This window comes from Diabrotica virgifera, chromosome 7, assembly GCF_917563875.1.
Source record: "Diabrotica virgifera virgifera chromosome 7, PGI_DIABVI_V3a".
NCBI lineage: Eukaryota > Metazoa > Arthropoda > Insecta > Coleoptera > Chrysomelidae > Diabrotica > Diabrotica virgifera.
The window spans coordinates 134,560,350-134,576,770 of record NC_065449.1 but is presented as its reverse complement, the minus strand read 5'-3'; the positions used below and the strand labels follow the sequence as shown (position 1 = coordinate 134,576,770).

Sequence of the window (16,421 nt, the reverse complement as noted above, 5' to 3'; positions counted from 1 at the left end):
CTATTGTGAATTACACTCTTCATTCGATTTGGCGTTGAATTGATCAAATTCTGGATGTTGTCTTAAGGAAAAGCTTTTCCCATTCTTCCATGAGTGCCAACAGAAGCTGCTCACGATTTATTGGAGCAGGTAGTATGTTTCTTACTCTTCATTTGAGTTGGTCCCAAACATGTTCAATCGGGTTCAAATCTGGACTTTGAGCCGGCCAATTCATTTTTGGCACACCGACGGTAGGTATTGCATTACCATCCTCGCTACGTGTGGCCGCGCGTTGTCTTGCATGAAAATAAAGTTTTCGCCCACAAACCCAGCAAAAGGCATTACATGCTCGTCTGGAATTTCGGTAATGTATCGGTGAGCGTTCAACACTCCTCTATCAATAAATACGAGATCAGTGCGGCCTTCGAATGAAATGCCTGCCCAAAACATTACCGAACCTCCTTCAAAAACAACACGTGCTCGTCGAACACAAGCAGCATATCATTCCCCACGTCTTCTGTATGCTTTGATCTGAACCATCCTGGACTCATCAAAAATCAAAACATTTTTCCAATCCTCTATCGTCCAACGCTCGTGGTCTCCAACTAACTGTAGTCGGCGTTGTCGATGTGCTGCTGTTAACAAAGGTCCTGTTGCTGGACAGCGTGCCCTTAGACCAAATTCCCTCAACCTTCTTCTAACGGTAGAAGTGCTTAATGTTCACCCGTGAGCATTTTGAAAACGGTTTTGGATTGCTCTAGCCGTAAAGAACCGATTTTGCAAAGAAGTGCCTTGTAAAGAACGGTCTTCTCTGGCCGTCGTGCTTCTTCTCGGACTTGATCCTGGTCGTCGTTCGTGAGATCCAGTCTCTACGAATCGTTGGTAAGTTTTTTGGACCATACAACGACTGACTCCAAGCTGCCTGGCCACTTTTCTTTGACTCATCCCATTACCAATCAAAGTAACAATTTGAACAGATCTAGCAAATCTCTCTGCCATATTTTTAAATTTAAAAATTGCACTCACTCTTTGGAGTACAGATTTTCACTGTACAGATTTTTGAAAAACAGAATAGCCATATTCCAAGAAAAATAAGGTACAAACAACACATGCAGTATCCGGAGTCGTAAAACTGATATCAATTATGCAAACTTATTACCCTTAATTGACCTGTCGGCGCCTAAAATACGCTAAAATGTTTCTGCATTGTGGGAGTTTAGTTACAATAGAATAAATTGTATAAACTTAAAATTATTGAAAAATTCTTATAAAATTCTAGGTTGCCCCTTTTTCATGACGAGCAGCGTAGAATATAATTTAACGTAAATATTTTATGTATTATAATTAGAACCACGACATCACGTATAAAGCCGGGCAGCGATTTTACAAAACATACCCGCTGCACAGTATAAAGAGGGATATCCGCTATCAACACATTTTACTAAATATACCCGTTCCAAACACACTTCGGTTGATTAGAACATTTTTCCAAACAATATTCGATTTAAGTGCTGAGAGACAGAGACGAAATCTCGGAGGGAATAATAATGCAGTTTTATGGTTTGGTAAAACTTTTATTCGTAAACCTGCGTTAAAACATGCAATAAAACTTACAGATAAAAAATCATTTAAGAGTTAATACAGAAGATAGCTTCAAAGCTTCATTTAATATAGTTTAACGTTTGGTCGATAGAAGAACTATCCAAGATAAAGTGGGATATTGTAGGACTGTCAGAAGTGAAAAGAAGAGGCGAATGCATGCAGCTAAACTCTGGAAATCGCCTGTACTATACAGGAAAAATAGACGAAACATATGGTGGAGTAGGATTTCTTATCAAAAAGTATCTCACGCCATACATTTCTACATACTACAGTATGGGCCAAAGAAAACAGTCCACCTCGATATTTGGCAGTATTTATTAGATTTTAAGGAAATGAAAAAATAGGTCGATTTTTGATGTAAGGGGGACACATTTTTACGGTAGACACATATGTCATTTGTCAACCCCCGCCCTTCCACTTCCCCCAACCCCTATTTTTAAATAGGGATAGGGGTCGTATGCTAGCTCATTTGAAAGGTTATTATTCGATTCTCTATTCAGTAATATTAACATTGCCATAATTATTTATACAGGGTGTCCAAGAAAAATTATTTTAAATTAAATTAATTGACAGAAAAAGAAGAATGTATGTAATTTATTTAACTCAAAATACATTCTACTGCTGCCAGAAAACAGAAAAAAATGTTTATTTGATAAATAAACATTGTTTGTTGCTTAAATTCAATATTCAACATACCAAGAGTCAAATGGGTGGCAGCTTGGACATTGAAATTAAGCGAAAGGCAATGTTTATTTATCAAAAAACATTTTTTATGTTTTGTGGCAGCAGTAGAATGTATTTTGAATTAAATAAATTGCATACATTCTTCTTTTTGTGTCAAATAATTCAATTAAAATATTTTTTCTTGGACACCCTTTATAAACAATTATGTTAATGTTTATATTACTGAATAGAGAATTGAATAACCTTTCAAATGAGCTAGCACACGACCCCTATTCCCTATTTAAAATTAGGGGAGGGGGAAGTGGAAGGAAGGGGGTTGACAAATGACAGATGTATTTACCGTAAAATGTGTCCCCCTTAGATCAAAAATCGACCTGTATCGGCATTTCCTTAAAATCTAATAACTACTGCTAAATATCGAGGTGGGCTGTTTTCTTTGGCCCACACTGTATACCCTATTCCACGAACATACGCCTGTTTTGGATTACTTCGACAACGAATATTTTACTGTGCAAAATAAGAAGAACGAAAGTAAACTGCAAATTACATTGTTGTTTATTGGAATAATTATTAGCGCCATTTACTTTCGTACTTCTTATGCTGCACAGTAAAATATTCGTTGTCGAAGTAATCCAAAACAGGCGTATGTTCGTGGAATGGCCCATATAAAAGCGTTTCTGATAGAGTAGCTTATATTATAATAGACCTAGATAATAAAACTAAGATCAAGGTAATACAAGTGTATGCTCCCACAACAACACATCAGGAAGAGGAAGTTGAAATGTTCTACGAAGATCTGATAACAGCATTAGATGAAAATGATACAAAATATACCATAATTATGGGAGATTTCAACGCAAAATTAGGTAAAAAAGAAAAAAATACTGAAACTAAAATAGGGATGCATGGTTATGGCACACGAAATGCAAGAGGAGAAAAAGTATATAACTTCTTAGAACAACAAAATTTATATGCCATGAACACATATTTCCAAAAACAAGCAAACCGGAAATGGACCTGGATATCTCCCGATAAAAAGACGAAAAACGAGATCGATTACTTCTTATGTGGGAACAAAGACATTTTTGAAGATATAACTGCTCACAATCGATTCACAACTGGCAGCGATCATCGCCTTTTAAGAGCGGTTATTTTTAAACAGACGAAAACCCGTATAAACAGGCCACATAATTGTAATCAGATAGATCAAACTAAAATCCGACAGAAGGGAGATGAGTACAGAGAAGTCTTAAGAGAAGAATTTGTAGAATATTATCAACAAGAAAATACCGACATGAACACAATTAATAAAGAAATACAACAAAAGCTCTTGAAAGCAGGACTGACTGTTGCAAAGAAAACAAAAAGTAAAGAAGACAAAATAAGCGATGGAACAAAACGGTTGATGGAAAAGAGACGCCTATTTCTAAGCGAAGGAAAGCGAAACACCGATGGTTTCAAAGAATTGAATAAACAGGGGAATAAAGGAAGACTTAAGGATCTACAATAAAAACAAGGAAAAAAAATTATAGAAAAGTCTAAAATGCTTAAGACCAAACATAGGAAAGCCTCTAATAATCTCATTAAAAAAAGATGGAGAAGAAATAAGAGAAAAGAACGAAATCCTAAAAGTTACACAAACATTTTACCGTGATTTATATTCCTCAAACAAAGACCCAGATAACACTGCAAAGGAAAATTTTAAGAAAGAGATAATAAATGTCAACTCAGAAGTACAGTAGAACCCCGCATATCCGAACTTTCGGCAAATCCGAACCAACGGAAAGTGAAAAAAAAAATTTAAAATTCAAAATAAAAATTTAAAAACATGTTTATTATGTGAGAAAATAATTACGTAAGATGCTAGCTACAGTATTAAACACTGCAACACTAATGGGTGAATAAAAGCGTCGAAGACTAAACACAATCAATAAAGGAATGTGCATAATACACATTTCCCATGGTATACTATGAACGAAAACATTGAAAAAGATAAGAAACATGAGGAACATAGTGTAATCCATATCCAGATTACAAATTAAATGAATCATTTACATGACCGAATTTCCATGTCCCGTGACGAAACAAAACTACTGGTGTTAGCGATTTAATATTTCAGTAATCTAAATATTTTTCAGCTTTAGAATATTGGAGGCATAAACGTGCAAATAACGTTTCATAAAGGGATCGGTGGCAGTCCAAATCTTTTAAAAATCATCTTCGTTAGCTTCTTAGGCTAACTTTCGGATAATCCGAACTTTTCGGAATCCGAACAGGCTGTCCCCCAATTAGTTCGGATTTGCGGGGTTCTACTGTACTTCCTAATATAGAATCCTTCGAAATAAAACTATGTCACAACTAAAGAACAATAAGGCTCCGGGCCCAGATGGAATACTTGCCGAAATTTGAAGGAAGGCAGTGAAATTATTCTCGGAAGAGTTGAAAAATCTTTTTAACGAATGCCTTCACAAAGGGGAATTCCCAGATGATTGGAAAGAAAGTTTGACCATAATTCTCTTCAAAAAAGGAGACAGGGGAGATCTGAAGAACTATAGACCAATATCCCCGCTGTCCCAAATGTACAAACTGTTTATGAGAGTAATAACTAATAGGTTATCGTCGAAGCTTGATAGGTATCAACCGATAGAGCAAACAGGATTCCGAAAGGGTTACAGTACAGCGGATCATCTTTACAGTCATTACAGTCAGAACGCTAATAGAGAAAGCCAATGAATATCACTTGAACTTATACATAGGCTTCGTTGATTATGAAAAGGTATTCGACTCCATAGAAAAGAAAAGAATTTAAATCAAGAACAATGATGTGCAGAGACAAAGAAGGAGATATAGTAACTCAACAGAGTGAAATACTACAAAGATGGACTGAATTCTTCAAAGAAAAGTTTGAACAAAACGGAGATCCACTATACGATGGAATTATACTGGATCAAACGGATACCAGAGAAACAACCCCCCTTCAGTTGCTGAAATGCAAGAAGCAGTTACCAGACTGAAAAACAACAAGTCACCTGGATTAGACAATATTAGCGCAGAATTAATAAATGAAGGCGGAGACTCCCTGTTGAATGCGATACACGAACTAATAGTGAACATATGGAATAATAAACAACTACCACAAGACTGAAATACCGGAGTAATTATTCCACTACATAAAAAGGGAGATCAGCTTGAATGTAAAAACTACCGAGCAATAACGCTACTGACTGTGGCCTATAAAATACTGTCAAATATTGTGTATTAGCGATTGAGACCATATGCGGAACAAATAGTTGGGGGGTATCAATGTGGTTTCTGCAGGCAGAAGTCCACAATAGATCAGATCTTCGTCTTGAGGCAAATCTTGGAAAAGACGACACACATCATCTCTTCATTGATTTTGAGAGTGCCTATGATAGTATCCATCGAGAATTTCTGATCCACACCCTGAAAGAGTTTAATGTTCCAACTCAACTCATTGATATAGTAATAGAAACACTTAAAGTACAAAGCAAAATTCGAATTCAAAACGCACTCTGTTCAAAAACAGATACAATCCATGTTAGAACGGCCCTACGACAGGGAGATGCCCTATCCTGTATTCTATTCAACATCACATTAGAAAAAATAATTAGAAGTCAACACCAGAGGAACAATAATAACAAAAGGTGTACAAATATTGGCATTTGCAGATGATGTTGATATCATAGGAGAAATGATAGAAACATTTAATGCGATAGAAAGAGCGGCACAAAACAGTGGCCTAAATATTAATGAAATAAAAACCAAATACATGAAGGCCGGGTCGGTCGTTGACAAGTGACAAGCGAATAGAACACACGTGTTTAGCTCGTATCTTAACTCGATTCTCGGGCAGATATAGCAGTAAAACAATTGTGTTATATAAAATTGCAATATAACTATTAATCAATATATGTAGGTGCATAAATAAACAACCTAATTAATTAACTAATTATACAGTGAAGAAATCCGAAAAAAGTAATCCCAACGATAAGGAATTAAATTCTTGTGTAAAGTGATAAAAACTTGTGTGATATCGAATATAAACAAAGCAGGTTTTACAGTGGGTGAAAAAAAAAGGTTTTTATTGTGAATGGTGTATTTCTACATGAAAATAAAGCATATTAATAAACAGAATCAGCTGTAAGTAAAAAACTTTATTATAATATAATTAATTTTACTATAAAGAGATAACCAGGGCCGGATTTTGATTTTTACCTAGGAATAAAATTGCTGAAAAATTGGTTACGGCCAGCACGGGTGTGGGTGGGAATTTGAACTGTGAGTAGAGTTCTCCACGAAACTTCACCCGTGACGCAGTGACTAATAACTCTAGCACGAAAACTTATTAGGAATTAAGAACAATGAGTTCAGATAGCGAATTAACTGATGAAATGAACAGGAGAAGGGAAGAGGAGGAACACCCCAGCAAAAAATCAAAAATAACAGCTAGAACACCACAGAAAACAGATGAAGAAAACATAAGTGGAATGGAACAAATGATGAAAATGATGAGGGAATTAACAATGGATATAAAAGACATAAAAAAGAACAATATAGATCTGGAGACGAAATCACACAACTAAAGAATGAAATAAAAGAACTGAAAGATCAACAAAGCGGCTACAAAGATGAAATAAAAAAGCTGCGAGAAACAAATGGAAAAGCTATAAAACAAATAGGTCAATTAGAAAAAGAAATTAGTATAGCAAATGAAAAAATATAGAAATTGGAAAGAGAAAGAAACAGGAAAAATGTAATAATACAAGGAATAAAAATTGATATAAATGATCAGAAAGTTTTACGAGGGGCTATGGAGAATTTTATGGAAAAAGAGCTGCAAGTTTCAGTAGATGTAAATGGAGCAAGGAAAATAGGAGAAAATACTGTCATAGTGAAACTAAACAGCGTGAAAAACAAAATAGAAGTAATGAAAAATAAAAGTAAATTAAAAACCAAAAAGGACGAAAGAATCTATATTAATGATGATATTTCAAAAGAAGAAAGAATTATCCAGAAACAAATTAGAAGCAAGGCTATGGTAGAGAGGCATAATGGAAAAAAATGTGAAAATAGGATACCAGAAGCTAATCATCAATAGTGAAATATGGACATGGAATAACAGCCAACAACAACTCATATAAGAGAAAAATATACAACCAAAAAACTAGCATACAACTAAAGCAGACTGAAATAACGGAGACGACATGGTAAAGTAAAGATACACGAAATAGACAAAATGTACAGATTATTAATGAAAACAAGCCCATAAACGAACATATATTAGTAGGAACATGGAATGTAAGAGAAGCATACGAAGAAGAAAAACCAAAACACCTAGTAGATGAATGCAAAAAATATAAATTTGAAATAGTAGCACTACAAGAAACGAAACAACTAGGCCAAAACTCAATGGAAATAAATGACTATTTATTTTTCAATAGCGCAGGCGAAAATGGAATGTTAGGCACAGGATTTGTAGTAAACAAAAAGCTGAAAGATCTAATCGTCGACTTTAAACCAATATCAGATAGAATATGCATACTAAGAATAAGAGGAAAATACCAAAAAATTACCTTTATAAACATACATGCACCGACTGAAGAGAAAAATATAGAGATAAAGGAAGACTTCTACAGTCAAATAGATACAGTATTCGAAAATATTCCCAAATACGATATAAAAATAGTACTAGGCGATGCTAATGCAAAAATAGGAAAAGAAGAAATATACACACCCACCATAGGAAAATATAGTGTGCATGAAACAACGAATGAAAATGGGCACTTATTAATAGATTTTGCAAAAGAAAGAAACATGATCGTTATGAGCACATACTTTCAACACAAAAGAATACACCAAGGAACATGGAGATCACCAGATGGGAAAACCATAAACCAAATAGATCATGTGCTCGTCGAAAAAGACATGGAAAAATGTATAAAAAACAGAAAAAAAGGTACAAAGTAACTAAACCTATTAGACTACTGTCAGAAGAAGAACAAAGTAAATATGAAAGACTAGTCACTAGAGAACTGGAAAATATTACAGAAAATGGAAACATCGAACAAAAATGGACGCAAATAAAAGTATGTATGACCAAAGCAGCGCAAGCCAGTAATAGAAATATAATGGATGGATACAAATAATGGTTTGATGAAGAATGCAAAATAGAACTGGATGAAAGAAATAAGACTCAAAATGATGCAAGTGATAACACGAGAGATTGAGATAAAATACAACGAACAAAGAAAACGAACTAAAAGAATAATAAGAGCAAAGAAAAGAAAGTACAACGAAGATAAATTGAAATGTATAGAAGAAAACTATAAAAATGGAGAAATCAGAAACTTATATCAAGAAGTAAAAAATGGGAAAAAGGGGTACCAAAGAAAACCTGTACACTACAAAAGTAAAAATGGAAGGAATTTAGTAAGCGACGAAGAAATACTGAACAGGTGGAGAGAATATTTCGAAGAGCTTCTAAATGAAATTCCCACAACAGAATATGCAGATGAAGAAGAAGAAGAACCGAATGAAAATATTGATCAAGAAGAAATACAGGAAAGACCGCCTGATGAAAAAGAAATAAAAGAAATAATAGAGAAACTAAAGAAAAACAAGATCCCAGGTAAGGATGAAATAACAGCTGAAATGTTTAAATATGGAGGACCAGTACTAATTAAGCATTTGGAAAAGCTGATAAGAGAAATTTGGGAACAAGAACACATACCAAAAGAATGGACTGAAACCACACTGTGTCCAATTCACAAAAAAAGGCGACAAAAGTTTATGCCATAATTACAGGGGAATAGCCCTACTAAACGTCGAATATAAAATACTTGCAGTACATATAAAAGACAAGATAACACAAAAGATAGATAATGACAGGAGAATATCAATGTGGATTCAGAAGAGGACGCAGCACGGTGGATTAAATTTTCCTGCTGCGTGAGATACAAGCGGAAAGCTACGAATACGGGAAATCTACAATGGCCCTATTCATCGACTTTAAACAAGCTTTTGACAGAGTTAAACGAAAAGAAATATACAAAGCACTACGTGAAATTGGAATTAGTGAAAAATTAATAAAGATGGTAAAAGTTACACTCAGAGAAACAGAGAAAAGGGTTAAAATAAATGGAAAGGAAACAGATACGTTTAAGGTCGGTGAAGGGGTACGACAAGGAGACCCACTATCCTTCTTGAAATGGTCATCAGAGAAGCCGAAATTAACAGGACAGGACTTGTATACCAATGAAAATACCAATGCTTGGCATTCGCTGATGACATAGTACTGATAGCCAGAAGTAAACAAGAATTAAAAGAAATACTAAAAAGACTAGAGGCGATAGGAAGAATGAAAGGGATATACATAAACTAAGAAAAGACTAAATATATGAAGGACAATATCTGACAATAAACACAGAGGCAAAAATATATACATTCGAAGAAGTAGAGAGATTCCAATATCTAGGAGCGACATTCACTAGAAGACCAAATATAAAAGAAGAAATCGAAGCGAGAATTATGGCTGGTAATCGTTGTATCTTTGCTCTAAACAACTTATTAAGAAATAAGAACATATCTAGAGGGGTTAAGATAAGAATATACAAGACAGTGATAAGACCTATAGTATTGTATGCCAGTGAAACATGGACGATGAACAAATCCCAGCAAGTCATGCTTAAAGGTGGGAAAGAAAAGTCCTAAGAAAAATATTTGGCGAAAAGATATGGAATGGAATGTGGATAAGAAGACCAAATCTAGAACTGGAGAGGATGTATGGTGAACCAAACATAGTATTGATTATAAAATCGCAAAGACTGAGATGGTTTAGACATATCCAAAGGATGACAAACACGAGACTTCCCAAAAAAATACTAACGGGAGGAATAGGAGGAAAGAAGAAGAAAGGTAAACCGACAATCAGATGGAAGAAAGATGTTGAAAAAGACATAGAAGAACTGAAAATCACAAATTGGAAAAATAAAGCAGCAAATAGGAGAGATTGGAAAGGAATAGTAAACCAACCCATGGGCCTTCTAGGCCTGGAGAGCTAAACTATATATGTATATGAAGAGAGGAACTTCCAAACGTTCTAAGTGCCATTTTCTATGTGCCATCGCCAATAGCCCTAAAATGTTCCAAGTGCCAATCCCCTGTTAAGCGTGGTGTGTTGCCTACCTAAAGAATGACAATGTTCTAAGCACGCAACCTATGACTAAAGCCGCAGTCTCTCTTATGCGATTGTCGCATGCGTTCGACGCAAGCAGCAGTCGCAAGCGATGTTCTGTGCACTCCTCAAATGTAAACTTTATACGAGCGGTCTGTCTTGTGCATCTGACGCGTCGGACGTACAAGACAGACCGCTCGTATAAAGTTTACATTTGAGGAGTGCACAGAACATCGCTTGCGACTGCTGCTTGCGTCGAACGCATGCGACAATCGCATAAGAGAGACTGCGGCTTTAGACAGTTTTTTTCCTTTCCTGACAAAAATAGCGAAAGGCACTTAGAACGTTTGGAATTTCTACTCTTCATATATATACAGGGTGCTTCATCTTATTCGCCTCGGTCTCTGTACGGAAAACCACTTAATATTTTAAAAAAATTTCTTCACAGAAATATACAGGGCCTTTAATACTACAACCTAAAAATAATGTGAATTATACAGGGTGTTCCAAAAAAGAGTGGTATATCAAAGTTATATTTTTTCTTATGGAATGCCCTATATCTGATGACATTATTAAATTGACCTTAAAAAATAAGCTATACTTTCATAAGAGTTCCCTATACCTAAATACAGGGTGTTTTGATTTATTTCGATTTTTATAAAAATGTAAGGTTTTAGAAAAAAATAAATATCTACGAATCTAAGAAGCAGTAACAAATTCTTTCTTGGATCTTAATAATAGACTATTTAGCATACTTAAACAGATGCTTATTGCAACAAAATTTCTTACAGGGTGGTCAAAATATGAGATTGTTCTATTATCAAATTCAAGCTGTAATAACTTACTTATTTTAAATGGAACACCCTGTATCTTACTAGTCTATCGCGTAGAAAATTTAATTACCTTTCAATTTGTATTAGGGTTTCCTATACCTATCTTTTTACAGGGTGGTCAAAACATTAGATTTTCCTATTAACAAATTCAAGCTGTAATAACTCACTTATGTTAAATAGAACACCCTATATCTTACTAGTCTATCACGCAGAAAATATACTTAGCTTTCAATTCTTATTAGGGTTTCCTATACCTATCTTTTTACAGGGTGGTCAAAATATTAGATTGTTCTATTAACAAATTCAAGCTGTAATAACTTACTTATTTTAAATGGAACACCCTTTATCTTACTAGTCTATTGCGTATAAAATTTACTTAGCTTTCAATTCTTATTAGGGTTTTCTATACCTATCTCCCTTCATTTTTTAAATATTTAAAGATTTCCTAATTTGTAAGCTTTAAAAATTAGAATTAAGTACCTATGTCGTGTTTATGTACAACACATCACCAACACCGGCAATATACTTAGACAAGATACTGTCATTAATAAAATTTTTATTCTTATCATGTAATCACACAGAGTGTTGTATTATTTTAGTTGATTTTGGCCTACATGTGACATTGAATAATATGTTTATATTAAACTGCATACCCTATATTATATGCCGTATTCTGGAAGATATTTAAATTATATTTCATTCCGTATAAATATTTTCCATATCTTAACCCAACGGTTATTAAGTAAATTTAAGAACACCACTTTTTGTTTGAATCTTTGAATCGCAATTACAAACAATTAAATGCAATGGCTACTTTGACGAAAATGAGCCTATTGTACAAAAATATGTAAAAATGGGTATTTACAGAATAACATGGAATTTATATTTACAGAATAACATGTGTATTGAGAATATTTACATGGAATTGTAGAGATTTTAAATATCTTCGATTATAAAGAATAGAATATCGAGTATGTCATTTAAATAAGAACACTATGTGATTAAATGATAATAATGTGAATTTTATTAATGAAACTATCTTGACTAAGATATTTAAGTATATTGGCGGTGTTGATGATGTGTTGTACATAACCACGACATAGGTATTTAATTCTAATTTTTAAAGCTTACAAACTAGGAAATCTTTGAATATTTAAAAAATGAAGGGAGATAGGTATAGGAAACCCTAATAAGAATTGAAAGCTAAGTAAATTTTATACGCAATAGACTAGTAAGATACAGGGTGTTCCATTTAAAATAAGTAAGTTATTACAGCTTGAATTTGTTAATAGAACAGTCTAATATTTTGACCACCCTGTAAAAAATAGGTATAGGAAACCCTAATACAAATTGAAAGGTAATTAAATTTTCTACGCGATAGACTAGTAAGATACAGGGTGTTCTATTTAAAATAAGTAAGTTATTACCGCTTGAATTTGTTAACAGAACAATCTCATATTTTGACCACCCTGTAAGAAATTTTGTTGCAATAAGCATCTGTTTAAGTGTGCTGAATAGTCTGTTATTAAGATCCAAGAAATAATCTGTTACTGCTTCTTAGATTCGTAAATATTTATTTTTTTCTAAAACCTTACATTTTTATAAAAATCGAAATAAATCAAAACACCCTGTATTTAGGTATAGGGAACCCTTATGAAAGTATAGCTTATTTTTTAAGTTTAATTCAATAATGTCATCAGATATAGGGCATTACGTAAGAAAAAATATAACTTTGATATACCACTCTTTCTTGGAGCACCCTGTATAATTCACATAATTTTTAGATTGTAGTATTAAAGGCCTTGTATATTTCTGTGAAGAAATTTTTTTAAAATATCAAGTGGTTTTCCGTATAGAGACCGAGGCGAATAAGATGAACCACAGGATCAGTAAATATTACCTAATTACTTTATATATATATACAGGGTGGTTCATCTTATTCGCCTCGGTCTCTGTACAGAAAACCACTTCATATTTTAAAAAACAATTTTCACAGAAATATATAGGGCCTTTAATACTACAATCAAAAAATAATGTGCATTATACAGGGTGCTCCAAAAAAGAGTGGTATATCAAAGTTATATTTTTTCTTATGGAATGCCCTATATCTGATGACATTATTGAATTGACCTTAAAAAATAAGCTATACTTTCATAAGGGTTCCCTATACCTAAATACAGGCTGTTTTGATTTATTTTGATTTTTATAAAAATGGAAGGTTTTAGAAAAAAATAAATATCTACGAATCTAAGAATCAGTTACAAATTATTTCTTAGATATTAATAATAGACTATTTAGCATACTTAAGCAGATGCTTATTGCAACAAAATTTCTTACAGGGTGGTCAAAGTATGAGATTGTTCTATTAACAAATTCAAGCTGTAATAACTTACTTATTTTAAATGGAACACCCTGTATCTTACTAGTCTATCGCTTAGAAAATTAACTTAGCTTTCAGTTTGTATAAGGGTTTCCTATACCCATCTTTTTACAGGGTGGTCAAAATATTAGATTGTTCTATTAACAAATTCAAGCTGTAATACCTTACTTATTTTAAATGGAACACCCTGTATCTTACTATACTATCGCGTAGAAAATTTACTTAGCTTTCAATTCTTATTAGGGTTTCCTATACCTATCTCCCTTCATTTTTTAAATATTTAAAGGTTTCCTAATTTGTAAGCTTTAAAAATTAGAATTAAGTACCTATGGCGTGGTTATGTACAACACATCACCAACACCGGCAATATACTTAAAAATCTTAGTCAAGATACTTTCATTAATAAAATTCACATTTTTATCATTTAATCACACAGAGTGTTCTTATTTTAAATGACATACTAGATATTATATTCTTTATAATGGAAAATATTTAAAATCTCTTCAATTCCATGTAAACATTCTCAATACACATGTTATTCTGTAAATATAAATTCCCATGTTATTCTGTAAATACCCATTTTTACATATTTTTGTACAATAGGCTCGTTTTTGTCAAAGTAGCCATTGCATTTAATTGTCTGTAATTGCGATTCAAAAATTCAAACAAAAAGTGGTGTTCTTAAATTTACTTAATAACCGTTGGGTTAAGACTTAAATATGGAAAATACTTACACGGAATGAAATATAATTTAAATATCTTCCAAAATACGGCATCTAATATAGGGTATGCAGTTTAATGTAAACTGTAAATATTATTCAATGTCACATGTAGGCCAAAATCAACTAAAATAATACAACACTCTGTGTGATTACATGATAACAATGAAAATTTTATTAATGACAGTATCTTGTCTAAGTATATTGCCGGTGTTGGTGATGTGTTGTACATAACCACGACATAGGTACTAATTCTAATTTTTAAAGCTTACAAATTAGGAAATCATTAAACATTTAAAAAATGAAGGGAGATAGGTATAGGAAATCCTAATAAGAATAGAAAGCTAGTTAAATTTTCTACGCGATAGACTAGTAAGATACAGGGTGTTCTATTTAAAATAAGTAAGTTATTACAGCTTGAATTTGTTAATAGAACAATCTCATATTTTGACAACCCTGTAAGAAATTTTGTTGCAATAAGCATCTGTTTAAGTATGCTAAATAGTCTATTATTAATATCCAAGAAAGAATTTGTTACTGATTCTTAGATTCGTAGATATTTATTTTTTTCTAAAACCTTACATTTTTATAAAAATCGAAATAAATCAAAACACCCTGTATTTAGGTATATGGAACCCTTATGAAAGTATAGCTTATTTTTTAAGGTAAATTCAATAATGTTATCAGATATAGGGCATTCCATAAGAAAAAATATAACTTTGATATACCACTCTTTTTTGGAGCACCCTGTATAATGCACATTATTTTTAGATTGTAGTATTAATGGCCCTGTATATTTCTGTGAAGAAATTTTTTTGAAATATCAAGTGGTTTTCCGTACAGACACCGAGGCGAATAAGATGAACCACCCTGTATATATATATATACGTCTTCATATCAAGGCGAGATCCGACTAAATCGAGGACAACCCGAGATCCACCAATAGGAAATTAATGATTGGAGTATATTGTTCATAAGTATCTTTATAATTAACATATTAATCATGGCACACTTAGAGGGGAAAAGATATTTGTACTTAAATTTTTCTGATAAATTTACAGCGAAACGAGATCCGTCGCTGAAAAGTAAAGGGGAGGACTTTTATACGAAATTTTAGATATTTACCGTTCAACGCGAGATCACACACTGATGCCAGCTCTAAAGAGTATTAGTCGAGCGGTTGGAGCTCGTGTTGTATTGTATATTTCCCACGATATAAAGATATATAATGGGCGTAACTTTTAAGTATCGCTTCTTTTGTGTCTTTAAAGTCTTCGATTGACCTTTCAGAAAGTCCCTTAGTTTTATTACATACATAAGGGTGTGAAAAAAGAAAAAGAATACTTGGCAAATAATAACCATTTAATAATGATAATTATTTGCAATACAATATTTTAAAACTATACATTAATATTCTTAAAAAAACACTTACTACGAAACCAAAATGTAATTATTATATTCTTAAATAATACAAATTGTTACAAAATAATTATTTTAATGATTGCTTGTTTTAAAGATACATTACAAGAAAGTAAAATTTTTTATAAATATTATTAAAGTTTAAAAAATAAAATAACTCAATATGTAATTATTATTTGATAGTTAAAAAATGATTTTAAGTAAAATGATTTAAAAGATAAAAAGAAACACACATAATTTTCAGGGTCAACTCCTAATTGCATGAAAATTTGGATTTAGATTCTACCCATCCCCCACTTCAAAGTTGAATTTGTGCCGTTGATTGCTTTTACTTGGAGGGTGAAAAAATATACGTTTAAAATAAGTCCGGAAACAGATCTGACTAAGTTTAAGCAACTTTTGTTCTATAGAGTTTTTTTAACTTAGGTACTAGGTTAATTTAGTAGTAGGTACTAGGTTAATTTAGTAGTAGGTACTAGAGTCACTTGCGACTAAAAATATTTACTTTTCAACAAAAAAAAACACAAATACTCAAAAAGTAAGTATTATATCGAAAAAATATTCTTGGAAAAAATGTAGCATATAAAAAAATCGAAAAAATGGTATATTCT

At 32.7% G+C, this 16,421-nt stretch overlaps 1 protein-coding gene across 5 annotated transcripts in view; it reads left to right on the top strand.

Annotated features, from left to right (window-relative positions):
• Positions 1–16,421, top strand: part of LOC126888763 (activated Cdc42 kinase-like) — a 1,045,651-nt gene that overhangs the window by 160,849 nt on the left and 868,381 nt on the right. The gene's annotated exons all lie outside the window — the stretch shown is intronic.